Here is an 11,407-nt window from a genome sequence, read left to right as displayed (position 1 = left end):
TACTGGGGGAATATAACCACTCAGAATGATTGTCTTTCAGACAATCCAGTCAGATAACTGATTAGAGTGACAAGTTAGCGCAGCATATTCTTCACTACGCATCACTGCTAAGTGAACAGATCAATGATAACAATCTAAACTCACACCAGTGGCAAACATACAGGACAGCATGGATGGTAATATAACCAGTATAAGGCTAATATACAACACAACATGGATGATAATGCAACCAGTATAGAGAGGTTAAATACAACATAACAGTAAAGATAGTAAAGTTGATATTATTAATCAACATTACAATTCACATATGATGTGAAGCTGTGTTTTTGTTATGTTTGGCCCAGACATACACACATAAGTTATGGAGTTATACAGACTGTTCCTTGGCATCAACCACAGTAATACTGTCAGAACCAGTCACTTCTGGTCCTTGAGTATCTGCAGCACTTCATACATGCACGTTTGTGTGTCGCTTTGTATAAAAGTGTAAAAAGGATAAATGTTAAAGGCAGGGTAGGCAATGTTGTTCAGAAGCACTTTTTGTCATATTTGCCGAAAGTAACTTCACGTCTTGATAGCAACCAATATATCTAAAGGTTTGACGGTAATATTAAATCATTCTGATGTCTGTGGGCGTCGCAATACTGTAATAAACATGACCAATCAATAAGAGGTACCCTGACTATTAATTGGACGGGCTACCTGTCTATCTACCTACCTACCTGCACGCGCACTCTGCCCCTCAGGCGAAAAGGGACAATTTAAAGCATGCTCATTGTTTGTAGTCTATTCACATTTTGTTAGTGTTCCTTTGTCCTATTGTTGCAGTGGATATTAAAATTAAATTGAAGAAGCCGTGCTTTCACTGAACCACAACCTAGAATAGTCTAGGTGACCACAATACAGTGTGTTTCATGCTTGTAAAGTTTGCATTATTTATAGAATTTTTTATATTGCTTGTATTTGGTTATTTCCCAACATGTGGCAACAGTGTAGTTTAATTGTATTGAGTTTATTTGATGTGTTTGCTAATTTGGTGGTGCTAATGAGTTACTAATGAATGTAGCCTACTGCTAATGGAGTTTTAATTTATAATGTTGCCTTCTGACTACACTTTTCTGTTTAGCACTGATGTAGAAGTGCGAGACAGCTAATTAAACATCTTCAGACCATCAGTGAAAAATTTCATTTTTTGGTGTGGATGGCTGCTACAGTACACTAACAGAAACCAGCAGACTGTAATAACATGATACAAAAGTGTATTTGTCACTAGCATATTGATATTGCTCACAATATTAAGCTTTAACACATGATTATATACTACGGCTGTCAAAGTTAACACGTTAATCTATGAGATTATTGTGGCCAACATTAATGCGATAAAATATTTTAACGCAGTTAACGCAACTTTGTTTCCTTCTGTTGTGCGTTGACCCCTGACAGGAAACCGCCGCGTGCCTGCAGTAAATTAGTTCAGTAAAGGCCGAATTATACTACTCCGACTCCGTTACGGACCGACAGACGGACGGAGTCGTTCGTTGAATTTATAGTACTCCGAAGGCTGTTTGTGCTGAAAACAATTCACCGCCAGAAGAGTAGGTGGCGCTGCACTGCGATGCTAGCTAGGTTATCGAAAAATCTGAGCAAATTTACAAATTAGCCGTTTCATCAATAAAATAAGCAAATTTTCAGCAACTACACTGCCCATTTCTCGTCACATTTTAATTCAGATGCTTATTTACATGTACTGTTTAGCTGAAATATGAATTGTAAAAACTTACAGCAATGGCGGTCAAAGGATTCTGTTCGTCTTGTTGGTCACGGCAACCCCGCCCCTGACACAAGCAGTTCTTAATACGGACCAATCACAGCCAAGGGGTATCCGTAAAATGACGGACGGACAGACGGATAATCAGGAAAATCAGGAGGTGCACATAGAGCTCTCCGAGGGACTTGGAGAGGGCTCGAAGAGGGCGTGCCACGTCGGAGAGGGCGTTCCCTGTGTCCGTGTCCGTGAAAGCGGAGTAGTATAAATCGGCCTTAACACACCAGCGATTGAATAATGATATGCTTTTTTTGAAACAGGGCATACAAGCCAAGCCTGATTGAGTGGAGGAGGCTGGTAGCAGAGCCAAGCCTGATGCGGTTGGTGGAGGCTGGTAGCAGAGCCAAGCCTGATGCCGTGTGGGGGCCTTGTGCCAGTGGAGATGAAGGGGGGGCGATTGTGAGGAAGCCGTCCAGGAGATGAACGAGGAAGGGGACTTTGGACTCGTTTAGGGGGATCCAGCAGAGTGCTTCAAAGAGACAGTCGAAGATGCACGGGCTGCTTTGGCATCCAAACGCCAGGCAGACGGCAAGCAGTACGAGTCCTGCCAGTGAACCCCAAAGAAAACCCAGAAGGCTGGCTGTCGGTGCCCGCAGGGCCGGACAGGAGGGGCTGCGGGGTAATGGAGTGGGGAGAGGCAGGGGAAGGAGGGCTGGAGGAGGCGAAGGGGCAGGAGCAGGGGCCGCGACCGTGCACTCCAGGGATGGGTGGGAAGGAGCGCTGCACAGGGAGCAGGGCAGGGCGGACTGGGCAGCGAAAACCAGACAATAGATCTCGCTGTCCAGGTAAAGTCCCAGTAGGTGGCCTCGTTCAATTGCTGGAGCCGCCCCGCGGCCCCAGCAAACCGAACATGGTAGGTGTAACCCAGACCCCCAGAACCGCAAGGCGAGCTGAAATATGAGGGAGAGCCCGGCGCCCGGGAAAGGAGGAGCTGATGACGTCCTGGAACAGGGAGAACGCGTAAGCAAAGTTGACCACCTTGAGCTCCCGGCGCCGGGCGAGTTCAGGGTGGCAGAGCAGGATGAGGCCATGGATCCTGTCAATGGTGCGGGGGGCAGAGACCCGGGAAGGGAGGAGAAGGTCGGCCAGGTCCACACAGTCACCCTGGAGGATGGCCGCTCGAAGGGATGGAGACACGGGGAAGGCCTGGAGGCAGAGGGGGCTGCGGGGAGGGCAGGGGGGGGTGCCGTGGCCAGCGTGAAGGCGGAGGCAGGAGCAGGCAGGGCGCCGACGGGAATGGCAGCATCCGGAGCGAAGGAAGGCACAGGGCATGGTTAGAGGGGCACAGTCTGGAGGGGGCAGGGCCAGACCGGAGCAAGCAGGGGCAGGAAGGTCGGCGAGGGCAGGAGCCGGAGCCAGGGCAGGAGACTGGGGAATGGGGGGGGGGGGGGGGCAAGGCAAGGCAAGAGGCAGGCGCGGACCAGTGCCCGACGGGAGGAGGCGTGACGGCCCCCGGAGTCCCCAAAGCAGAGGCGGAAGAGCCAAGCTTTCGGATCCAACCGGGAAAACCGGATCCCCCAAGCCCGAAGGAGGCGCTGCAGGCCGGCAACGGTCTAGTCGGTCTGCAACGCTGGGAGAAGGTTGTAGGTGTGCGACCGCAGAGCGGGCGGGGTGCGGTGCCGCAGGAGATGGAGATGGAGAGCAACACGAAGAGCCGGAGGAGGAAGGGAAGCGGGGTCGACCATCGGAGCCGAGGCCGGGGAGACCGAGGAGAGGGTGAGGAGGAGAAGTCGGGGCCGGCTCGGCCAGCCGCCAAGCCCGGGAGCAAGCCCGAGCAGTATGCATTTTTATATAAAATATACAGAAATATCAGTAGTAAAAATAGGTGCGTTCAACATGACCTGACTTCATGCAGCGCTGCAGCCGGCTGCAGGCGGCTGACTTGAAACAGTGAATTCTGGTTAGACTTTTTGTCTGACTTGAGACGGCGCCGAGGCTAGGTCACTGTGACGTAGCCATCAAAGTACCGTAAGATCGATTCGAGAACTGCCGGCTGTGTAGCCGCGTGCATTTTATCAAGAGCAACTGCACGGGTTCAAATGACGACACAGCTATTTCATGATTGGCCAGACTCACACACGACAACTTTGACGCGTGTTTTGTAAATATTCTGACACCTTCAGTTTCGCCAACGCTCAAATCCTGACCAAACAGTTTAATTGAATAAAAAAATTGTTGAAGAAAGGGTTTTAGTCCGCCTCTTCACTAACGGAAAGACTAAGTTTAATTATAAATAAAGTAAAGTAAGCAAACAGCACTTGATCGGCCATGACTGACGTCAACGCAGCAAACCACGAGAAGCTGGAATGTCCGACTTTACAGAGCCGTTTTCAACTCCTCCCCGACTGCAAGCGGCTACTCTCGCCGGTCGTTTCATGCAGCCGCAGTCCATGTCGAACGCACCTTATATGTCTATGGTTAGCCTAGCTATCTACCAGAAGTTAACGAGCTGCTAAACTAATGTTCTACTAGAGGTAGTCACGCGAGTTTTCGTGACGTTAGTGACGTAAGTAGTCAGATGGGAGTCAGATGGCTGAGCGGTGAGGGAATCGGGCTAGTAATCCGAAGGTTGCCAGTTCGATTCCCGGTCATGCAAACTGACGTTGTGTCCTTGGGCAAGGCACTTCACCCTACTTGCCTCGGGGGAATGTCCCTGTACTTACTGTAAGTCGCTCTGGATAAGAGCGTCTGCTAAATGACTAAATGTAAATGTAAAAATGTAAGTAGCGTCATTGACTGTGACTAGCAAGTTAGCCACCGTTAGCTTCACTTTTCGCCACAAAAACTTAATTTCTACTTAAACCGTGCAACGGAACGTAAATTAAAATACCAGCAACTCAATCGCTACCAAGATGAAACTTTTGACACCTAGGTTGTCTATGTAGTCCAAATATTGACGAAGGCTTAGGGGTGCGAAAATAAACAATAATAATATATATGAGAGAGAACAAAGGTTGTGCCCTTGCCGAAGGCAAAGCACACCCAATTATTACGTTTTTTGTGTCACTTGATAAAAGAGCTGTAGGTTGAATTAGATACATTTTTTGAATCCAATTTAATCCATAAAGAAAATCCATGTTGATGTAAATTAACTCCAACGGGTCACAAAATCTAGAATGGCCTTAGTGGGCAACGCAAAACCTAATGCCTCTGCAAACAGAATTAACGGAGCCTGCCTACTCCGGCCCACGTGATATTCATAAATGTTTTATATCCAAAATGCAATTCTTGGTATCAACAATTAGAATTCTTGATATCAACAATTAGAATTATTGATATCCAAGGGCCTGGTGCCAAGTTGAAGCAAATTCCTGCATATCAACATCTCTCTCCGCTGTGATTACAGCAAAGTAATCTTTCTCATCATCACAGTATACTTCAAACCTTGTAGTACATTCTACTCTCAAAATATGGGCACAATTTAGACAACACTAAAACTTCTTGACTTTTCTATGTGTAGCCCTATTTCCAATAACCACCTCTTTCCTGCAGCCAGATTGGATCATACCTTTACACAGTGGCACAGAGTTGGTCTTATTAGATCTTATAGATGGTCTTTTTGGCAGCTTTAATGATCTTACTAAAACATTTAAAACTACAATGGTCAGATTTACTTAGATATTTCCAGTTTCGTCACTTTATCCAAAAAGTGAGTTCAACCTTTCCAGCAAATTCAGAGTTGGACGATATTTTACAAACTCCTATGCAGCGTAAAGGCCAGATTTAAAATATATCCAACACAATCTTTTCTTTTCAAAAGGTGTCGTTAGATCAAATCAGAAGTGATTGGGCTGAAGAACTCTGGATGGAGATATCTGACGCAGCCTGGGACTGTGCTCAGAGTAGAGTTAATGGCACATCCTAATGTCCCTGCCTCAACCTGATACAGTTTAAAGTCTTTCACCCAACTTATTACACCAAATCAAAACTGTCCAAAATATAACCAGACATTGATGACAGGTGTGACCACTGTAATTCTACTTCAGCAGACATGGCTCATGTGTTTTGGACTTGTCCAAAGTTAAGAGACTTCTGGTCAACTGTTTGCAGAACTTTAAATGAAGCATTTGACACAAATGTATGGAAGCAAATCATGACCAAAATTAAATGTAGAACAAGTCATAGAGAGCTTGGCTGCATACTCTGCCGTCACAGATTTACACATTAATGAGGTTGCCATAGTTTGAGGCTGTGGAGCCTCAAATGGGACGAGGACAACCAACCATCAACATCCCGTTCGAGTCCATTGAAAGCTATTTATTAAATGGTTTAAAAATAAAGGAAATAGCGGAGCTGTTCGGCGTAGGCCACCGTCCCCTACCAAACAAGATGGGTAGCTCGGTCAGCAGGGAGCTGAAGAAGAGCAGCTACTGACGTCACTCTGCTGCGCCGCTCAGATTGCTTTTCCTTTTTCGAATTATGGGCAGTACTTTGCGGGCAGACCACGAAAACAAAAAAGCAATGTCCGCTCTGTTTTCTTTTTGATTATGGCATAACATGTGCAGTCTTGAAGAAGAAAATGCAAATGAAAATAGAAGGATTGATTACTAATTTCATTTATGAGTCCAATAATGCAGCCACATTCTTAAAATGAAAAAGCATTTCTGGAAATGCATTTTAATTTTAGTCACGATTTGCTTCCATACAAATGTGAGGCCGAATGCAGAAATTGTAATTTTTGGTGTAGGCCTATTAGTAAGTGAGGTCTTAACGACCTGATGCTATTCCTGAAATTAGAAAAGAATAAGTATTCCTCCAGAGGATCAACTGACACATTCCATAAAATATGGGATCTGTTGTTGTTGTACTTTGAGAGACTTACCACTCTCCCCCCAGATAATATAAGGCCCTAACCAGTGGCAGTTCTAGACAAATTACTGGGGTGGCCAAGGTGGGGCCAGTGTTTAAATCAGAGGGGCAGAAAAAATAATAATTGTATTATTCAGTCAGCTCAGGGGGGCCATAGGGGGGGCCAGGGAAATGTTTACAGGGGCACTGTCCCTTGTAGGCCCCCATGTAAAACCGCCACTTCCCCTAACAGCTTTGCCCAGTATGCACAGCTGTGTTATCTGATGCCTGATGTGAGCTTTACGCAGAGTGGGAACTGCTCCCTCTCACAACATCATCCTCCTCCGCCTCCTTTTTTTTTTTTTTGCCTTGTCAGCATTGGCAGTATGTGAGTGGGATGGGATTGGTTCTCAAATAAGAAAACACAAATCAAGACACTGTATGACAAGACACTAAATGAACGGATCTGTATTGTCTTATCTTTCTTGAATAAAAACATAATAAAAAAAAAAAAGAATTATTGAAATCCAAAATGCAATTGTATATCAAAAATTCGAATTGTTGATCTGTGTTAAAATGGCTTGACAAACACACGACTATTATCCTAAATATGGTTGGTGACTTCAACTGGCCGTGGCCTCTAAAAGGTTTCTGTGTCAATAGAGGGGATAGTTTTTGTGTCAGTAGAGGTGATAGTTTCTGTGTCAGTAAAGGGGATAGTTTATGTGTCAGTAGAGGGGATAGGTTCTGTGTCAGTAGAGGGGATAGTTTTTGTGTCAGTAGAGGTGATAGCTTCTGTGTCAGTAGAGGGGATAGTTTCTGTGTCAGTAGAGGGGATTGCTTCTGTGTCAGTAGAGGTGATAGTTTATGTGTCAGTAGAGGGGATAGCTTCTGTGCCAGTAGAGGGGATAGTTTATGTGTCAGTAGAGGGGATAGTTTCTGTGTCAGTAGAGGGGATAGCTTCTGTGTCAGTAGAGGGGATAGCTTCTGTGCCAGTAGAGGGGATAGTTTATGTGTCAGTAGAGGGGATAGTTTCTGTGTCAGTAGAGGGGATAGCTTCTGTGTCAGTAGAGGGGATAGTTTATGTGTCAGTAGAGGGGATAGCTTCTGTGTCAGTAGAGAGGATAGTTTCTGTGTCAGTAGAGGGGATAGCTTCTGTGTCAGTAGAGGGGATAGTTTCTGTGTCAGTAGAGGTGATAGTTTCTGTGTCAGTAGATGGTGACTGTAACTTGGGATAGCCTAGTTTCATGATGTCAGTGTGTGTTGTGCACAAGGTGTGGCTTCACACCGTACCTTGTTAAACAGGTAACATACTGCTCAGTTGAGTAACAGTGGAGGAATGAATGCTGACTGGTACTTGACAGAAGGACAGGCTTTTTCCCATGGATACACAAGCAAACTGTACACACGCACACACAAACCTGTTCTGTTACATCTGTCAGCGTTTTGTCTTTAGATTGTACTGATGGGCTGTATGTTTTTCATTCTTTAACAAGCCTCTCAATGCATACCATTATGCAACAGGGATACACGGCTGATGTTAATTGTTATTCTTTAATAAAACAGAAACATGAGTTTGTCCCCTGAAGATTCGTTGATTTATCTCTGTTACAACCCTTTTGAGTTATTTGACATTTCTAAATGATAAGAAGACCTTTTTAGTATTTCTATCAAGTGAGGAATGAAGCAAACAGTTTATAAGACTTGTTTGCCTTGACTTTCAGGACTGTACAAGAAATCGGGCAAGTTAGTGTTCCTGGGCTTGGACAATGCGGGCAAGACGATGTTACTGCACATGCTCAAAGATGACAGATTGGGACAGCACGTTCCAACTTTACATCCAAGTAACTTGATGCTGGTTCAGGGGAATCCCAGATCTGCCCGGCAACAGTGGCCTGGTACTACCAGAAACCCTGCCTCTTGATCTTGGCATTTCAGCTGTGAGTGAAAGAGCAGAACATGCTCCTCAGCGGCCGGTGTTGTGATGGTGACGTTGTGATGGTGACGTTGTGATTCTCTTCCCTGTTTTAGCGTCGGAGGAGCTGACGATCGCCGGCATGACTTTCACCACTTTTGACCTTGGAGGTCATGCACAAGGTGTGTGTGTGTGTGAGGGGGGGGGGTTGTGTGTGTGTGTGAGACACGTAATGTAGTATTTATGTAAAGCAGTGGCGGTTTGTTGTTCTAATAGTGAGTGGGAGACTGGAGGCGGCTTATAATGAAGGTCAACATCCCTCTCATCACATACAATAACTGTGTGTATGTGTGTGTGTGTTTGCAGCTCGCAGTGTGGAAAAACTACCTCCCAGCCATCAATGGCATCGTGTTCCTCGTGGATTGTGCAGACCTCCCCAGATTGATGGAGTCCAAAACAGAACTTGACGTAAGAATCCTAACTGTCTAGTCCTCGTGGAAACATCCCAGTGAGGTCAAATGATGGGGGCAGCTTTTTGTAGGCTTTATCAAAAAATCTTTATTTACAAAGGAAAGAGGATTTGAGGGTTGTGGGGAGCAGGGCTCGTTTGGTTTGGTCTGGTCTGGTCTTTCATTTTTAACAAACCCCTACTCCCTCCCCTTGTTCCCTCCCCTCATCCCCTCCCCTTGTTCCCTCCCCTCGTTTCCTTCCCTCGTCCCCTCAGGCACTAATGACAGACGAGACTATTGGAAACGTGCCTATCCTTATCCTGGGCAACAAGATTGACAGACCAGAAGCCATCAGTGAGGAGAAGCTTAGGGAGCTGTTTGGCTTGTATGGACGGACAATGGGCAAGGTGAGGACACACACACACGCTCCACACACACAGACACACTCCACACACACACATGCTCTACACACGCTCCACACACACAGATGGGGCTTGTGAGCTCTACACACAGTGTCTTGTGTTTCGGTGTTCTGCATCCATCCACACTGACAGCTGTGTTTTTCATCGGTGCGCGTTTGTTTTGGACTCCAGGGCAGCACTCACATGAAGGAGCTGAACACGAGGCCTCTGGAGGTGTTCATGTGCAGCGTGAAGATGCACATGAACACAGGGCTACGGAGAGGGCTTCTGCTGGCTCTCCCAGTACATCGACTAAACCGCAGCCCAGTCAGACCTGCCATGTGGGGGGGAGGTCCACCCAGGCCTGGTGCCCCCCCTCCTCCTCCCACCACCATACTCAGCCCCATGTTTGGTTATAAAAGTTGCTATCAGAAAAAAGAAAAACGGCGATGGGTCTATCCATTCCCAGACACGGCATTCCTTTCAGGGGAGAAGATTAGAGTCCTGGAGTTAGAAGAGCGTGGACAGAAACACCTGCTCGAATACTTTGAGGTGCTTCCACCCCCCCTCTCCTCATCAGATATACGAGCCCATACGGTTGGGAAAAGCATTTGATATCAGATCGATATTTTCTCTCCCGAGGAGGAGGAGGGGAAGGGTGCATTTGAGAGTATTGGAGCCATCGCAGGCTTAGGAAACCTTCAAGAAAGGGACCACGTATGAAATGTACACGTCCATCGTACATGGATTTTCAATAAGCGGTTTCCTTCAATCAATGTGCATTATAAGAAACTATTATGCATGCCTTGTTCTTTGAGTTTTTTAACGACCATATACAGAAAGTACAAAACAAGGGAGCAGATGCCAAATTTAACAATAAAAAATAAATGTTAAGGATTATGAGAACATATTGTCTCTAATCTGTTGTAGTTTTTCTTATTATTCTTAAGAAACAGAACAGAATGGCGCATTAATAAAGTTTTTTTCTGTTCTGTCCTTCTGTCTCACTTCTCTGGTATTCCATTAACTGTTCCTAATAGGAGAGACTCTTCCTGTTGTTTGCATCATAAATTGTAATAAATGTTTGCAACAAATAACAGGCTTAATGAGAGTCCATCAGAAATTGTGTGTCTCAGTCACTCACGCGTGCGTTGTCCAAGTGTACACACCCGTTACCGTAGAAAAACCGTACGCGTGTTAGTAGGCTACTCATATCAATTGAGATGAACTTAAGTCAATACACGTGCTCTTGTTCTGTTTGATACGAAAACAATGTTGAGGATTTATATGAGCAGATAATGCATGCTACCTCTGAGTTATTGGGATAGGCAGTAAATAGAGACAGGAAATGTAGGGGGGAGAGAGAAACAGCCTAGGCTGGATTTGAACTCTTGCCCCTGCGGTAAGGCCACACACTGCACACTTCTATTGGCCACACTTCTATTCTATGGGAGTCAGGTGGCTGAGCGGTGAGGGAATCGGGCTAGTAATCCGAAGGTTGCCAGTTCGATTCCCGGTCATGCCAACTGACGTTGTGTCCTTGGGCAAGGCACTTCACCCTACTTGCCTCGGGGGGAATGTCCCTGTACTTACTGTAAGTCGCTCTGGATAAGAGCGTCTGCTAAATGATTAAATGTAAATGTATTGATCGTGGCTTCTCTTTACTGTTTCCGATACCCTTGATGCAGTGTATAGTCTTGGCCACAAGAGGGCTGTATAGCAAAGTTTGTATTTTTGACATAACATGAAAAATAAATGAATGAATTATCACTTAGAGCCTAATATGAACAGGGCGGGGCTATTCGGGACACAGACATGCTTGTAAAATGTAATTAAATCATGAGTAATTTACAGATTGTAATGTGAAATTTTATTTCCCAGTTTGGGAACCACTGCTGCAGTGGACAGTTAATTGAAGTGTGACATGAAAAGAATGGAGAGGGAGGAAGACATACAGAAAAGGGTGGATTTGAAGCCAGGCTGTTGCGGTACTGCCCAAGCTTTCAGAGCATGAACACTGACCCAGTGA

General features: G+C 45.7%; 1 pseudogene; it reads left to right on the top strand.

Moving 5' to 3' along the window:
- Positions 1-2,722: 2,722 nt before the first annotated feature.
- On the top strand, positions 2,723-9,694 carry LOC136933345 (small COPII coat GTPase SAR1B-like; annotated as a pseudogene).
- Positions 9,695-11,407: the final 1,713 nt, after the last annotated feature.

Source organism: Osmerus mordax, chromosome 25 (genome assembly GCF_038355195.1).
Source record: "Osmerus mordax isolate fOsmMor3 chromosome 25, fOsmMor3.pri, whole genome shotgun sequence".
In the NCBI taxonomy this organism is placed as follows: Eukaryota; Metazoa; Chordata; class Actinopteri; order Osmeriformes; family Osmeridae; genus Osmerus; species Osmerus mordax.
Note: the sequence above shows the minus strand (reverse complement) of the source record. Positions and strands in the feature narration are given on the sequence as shown.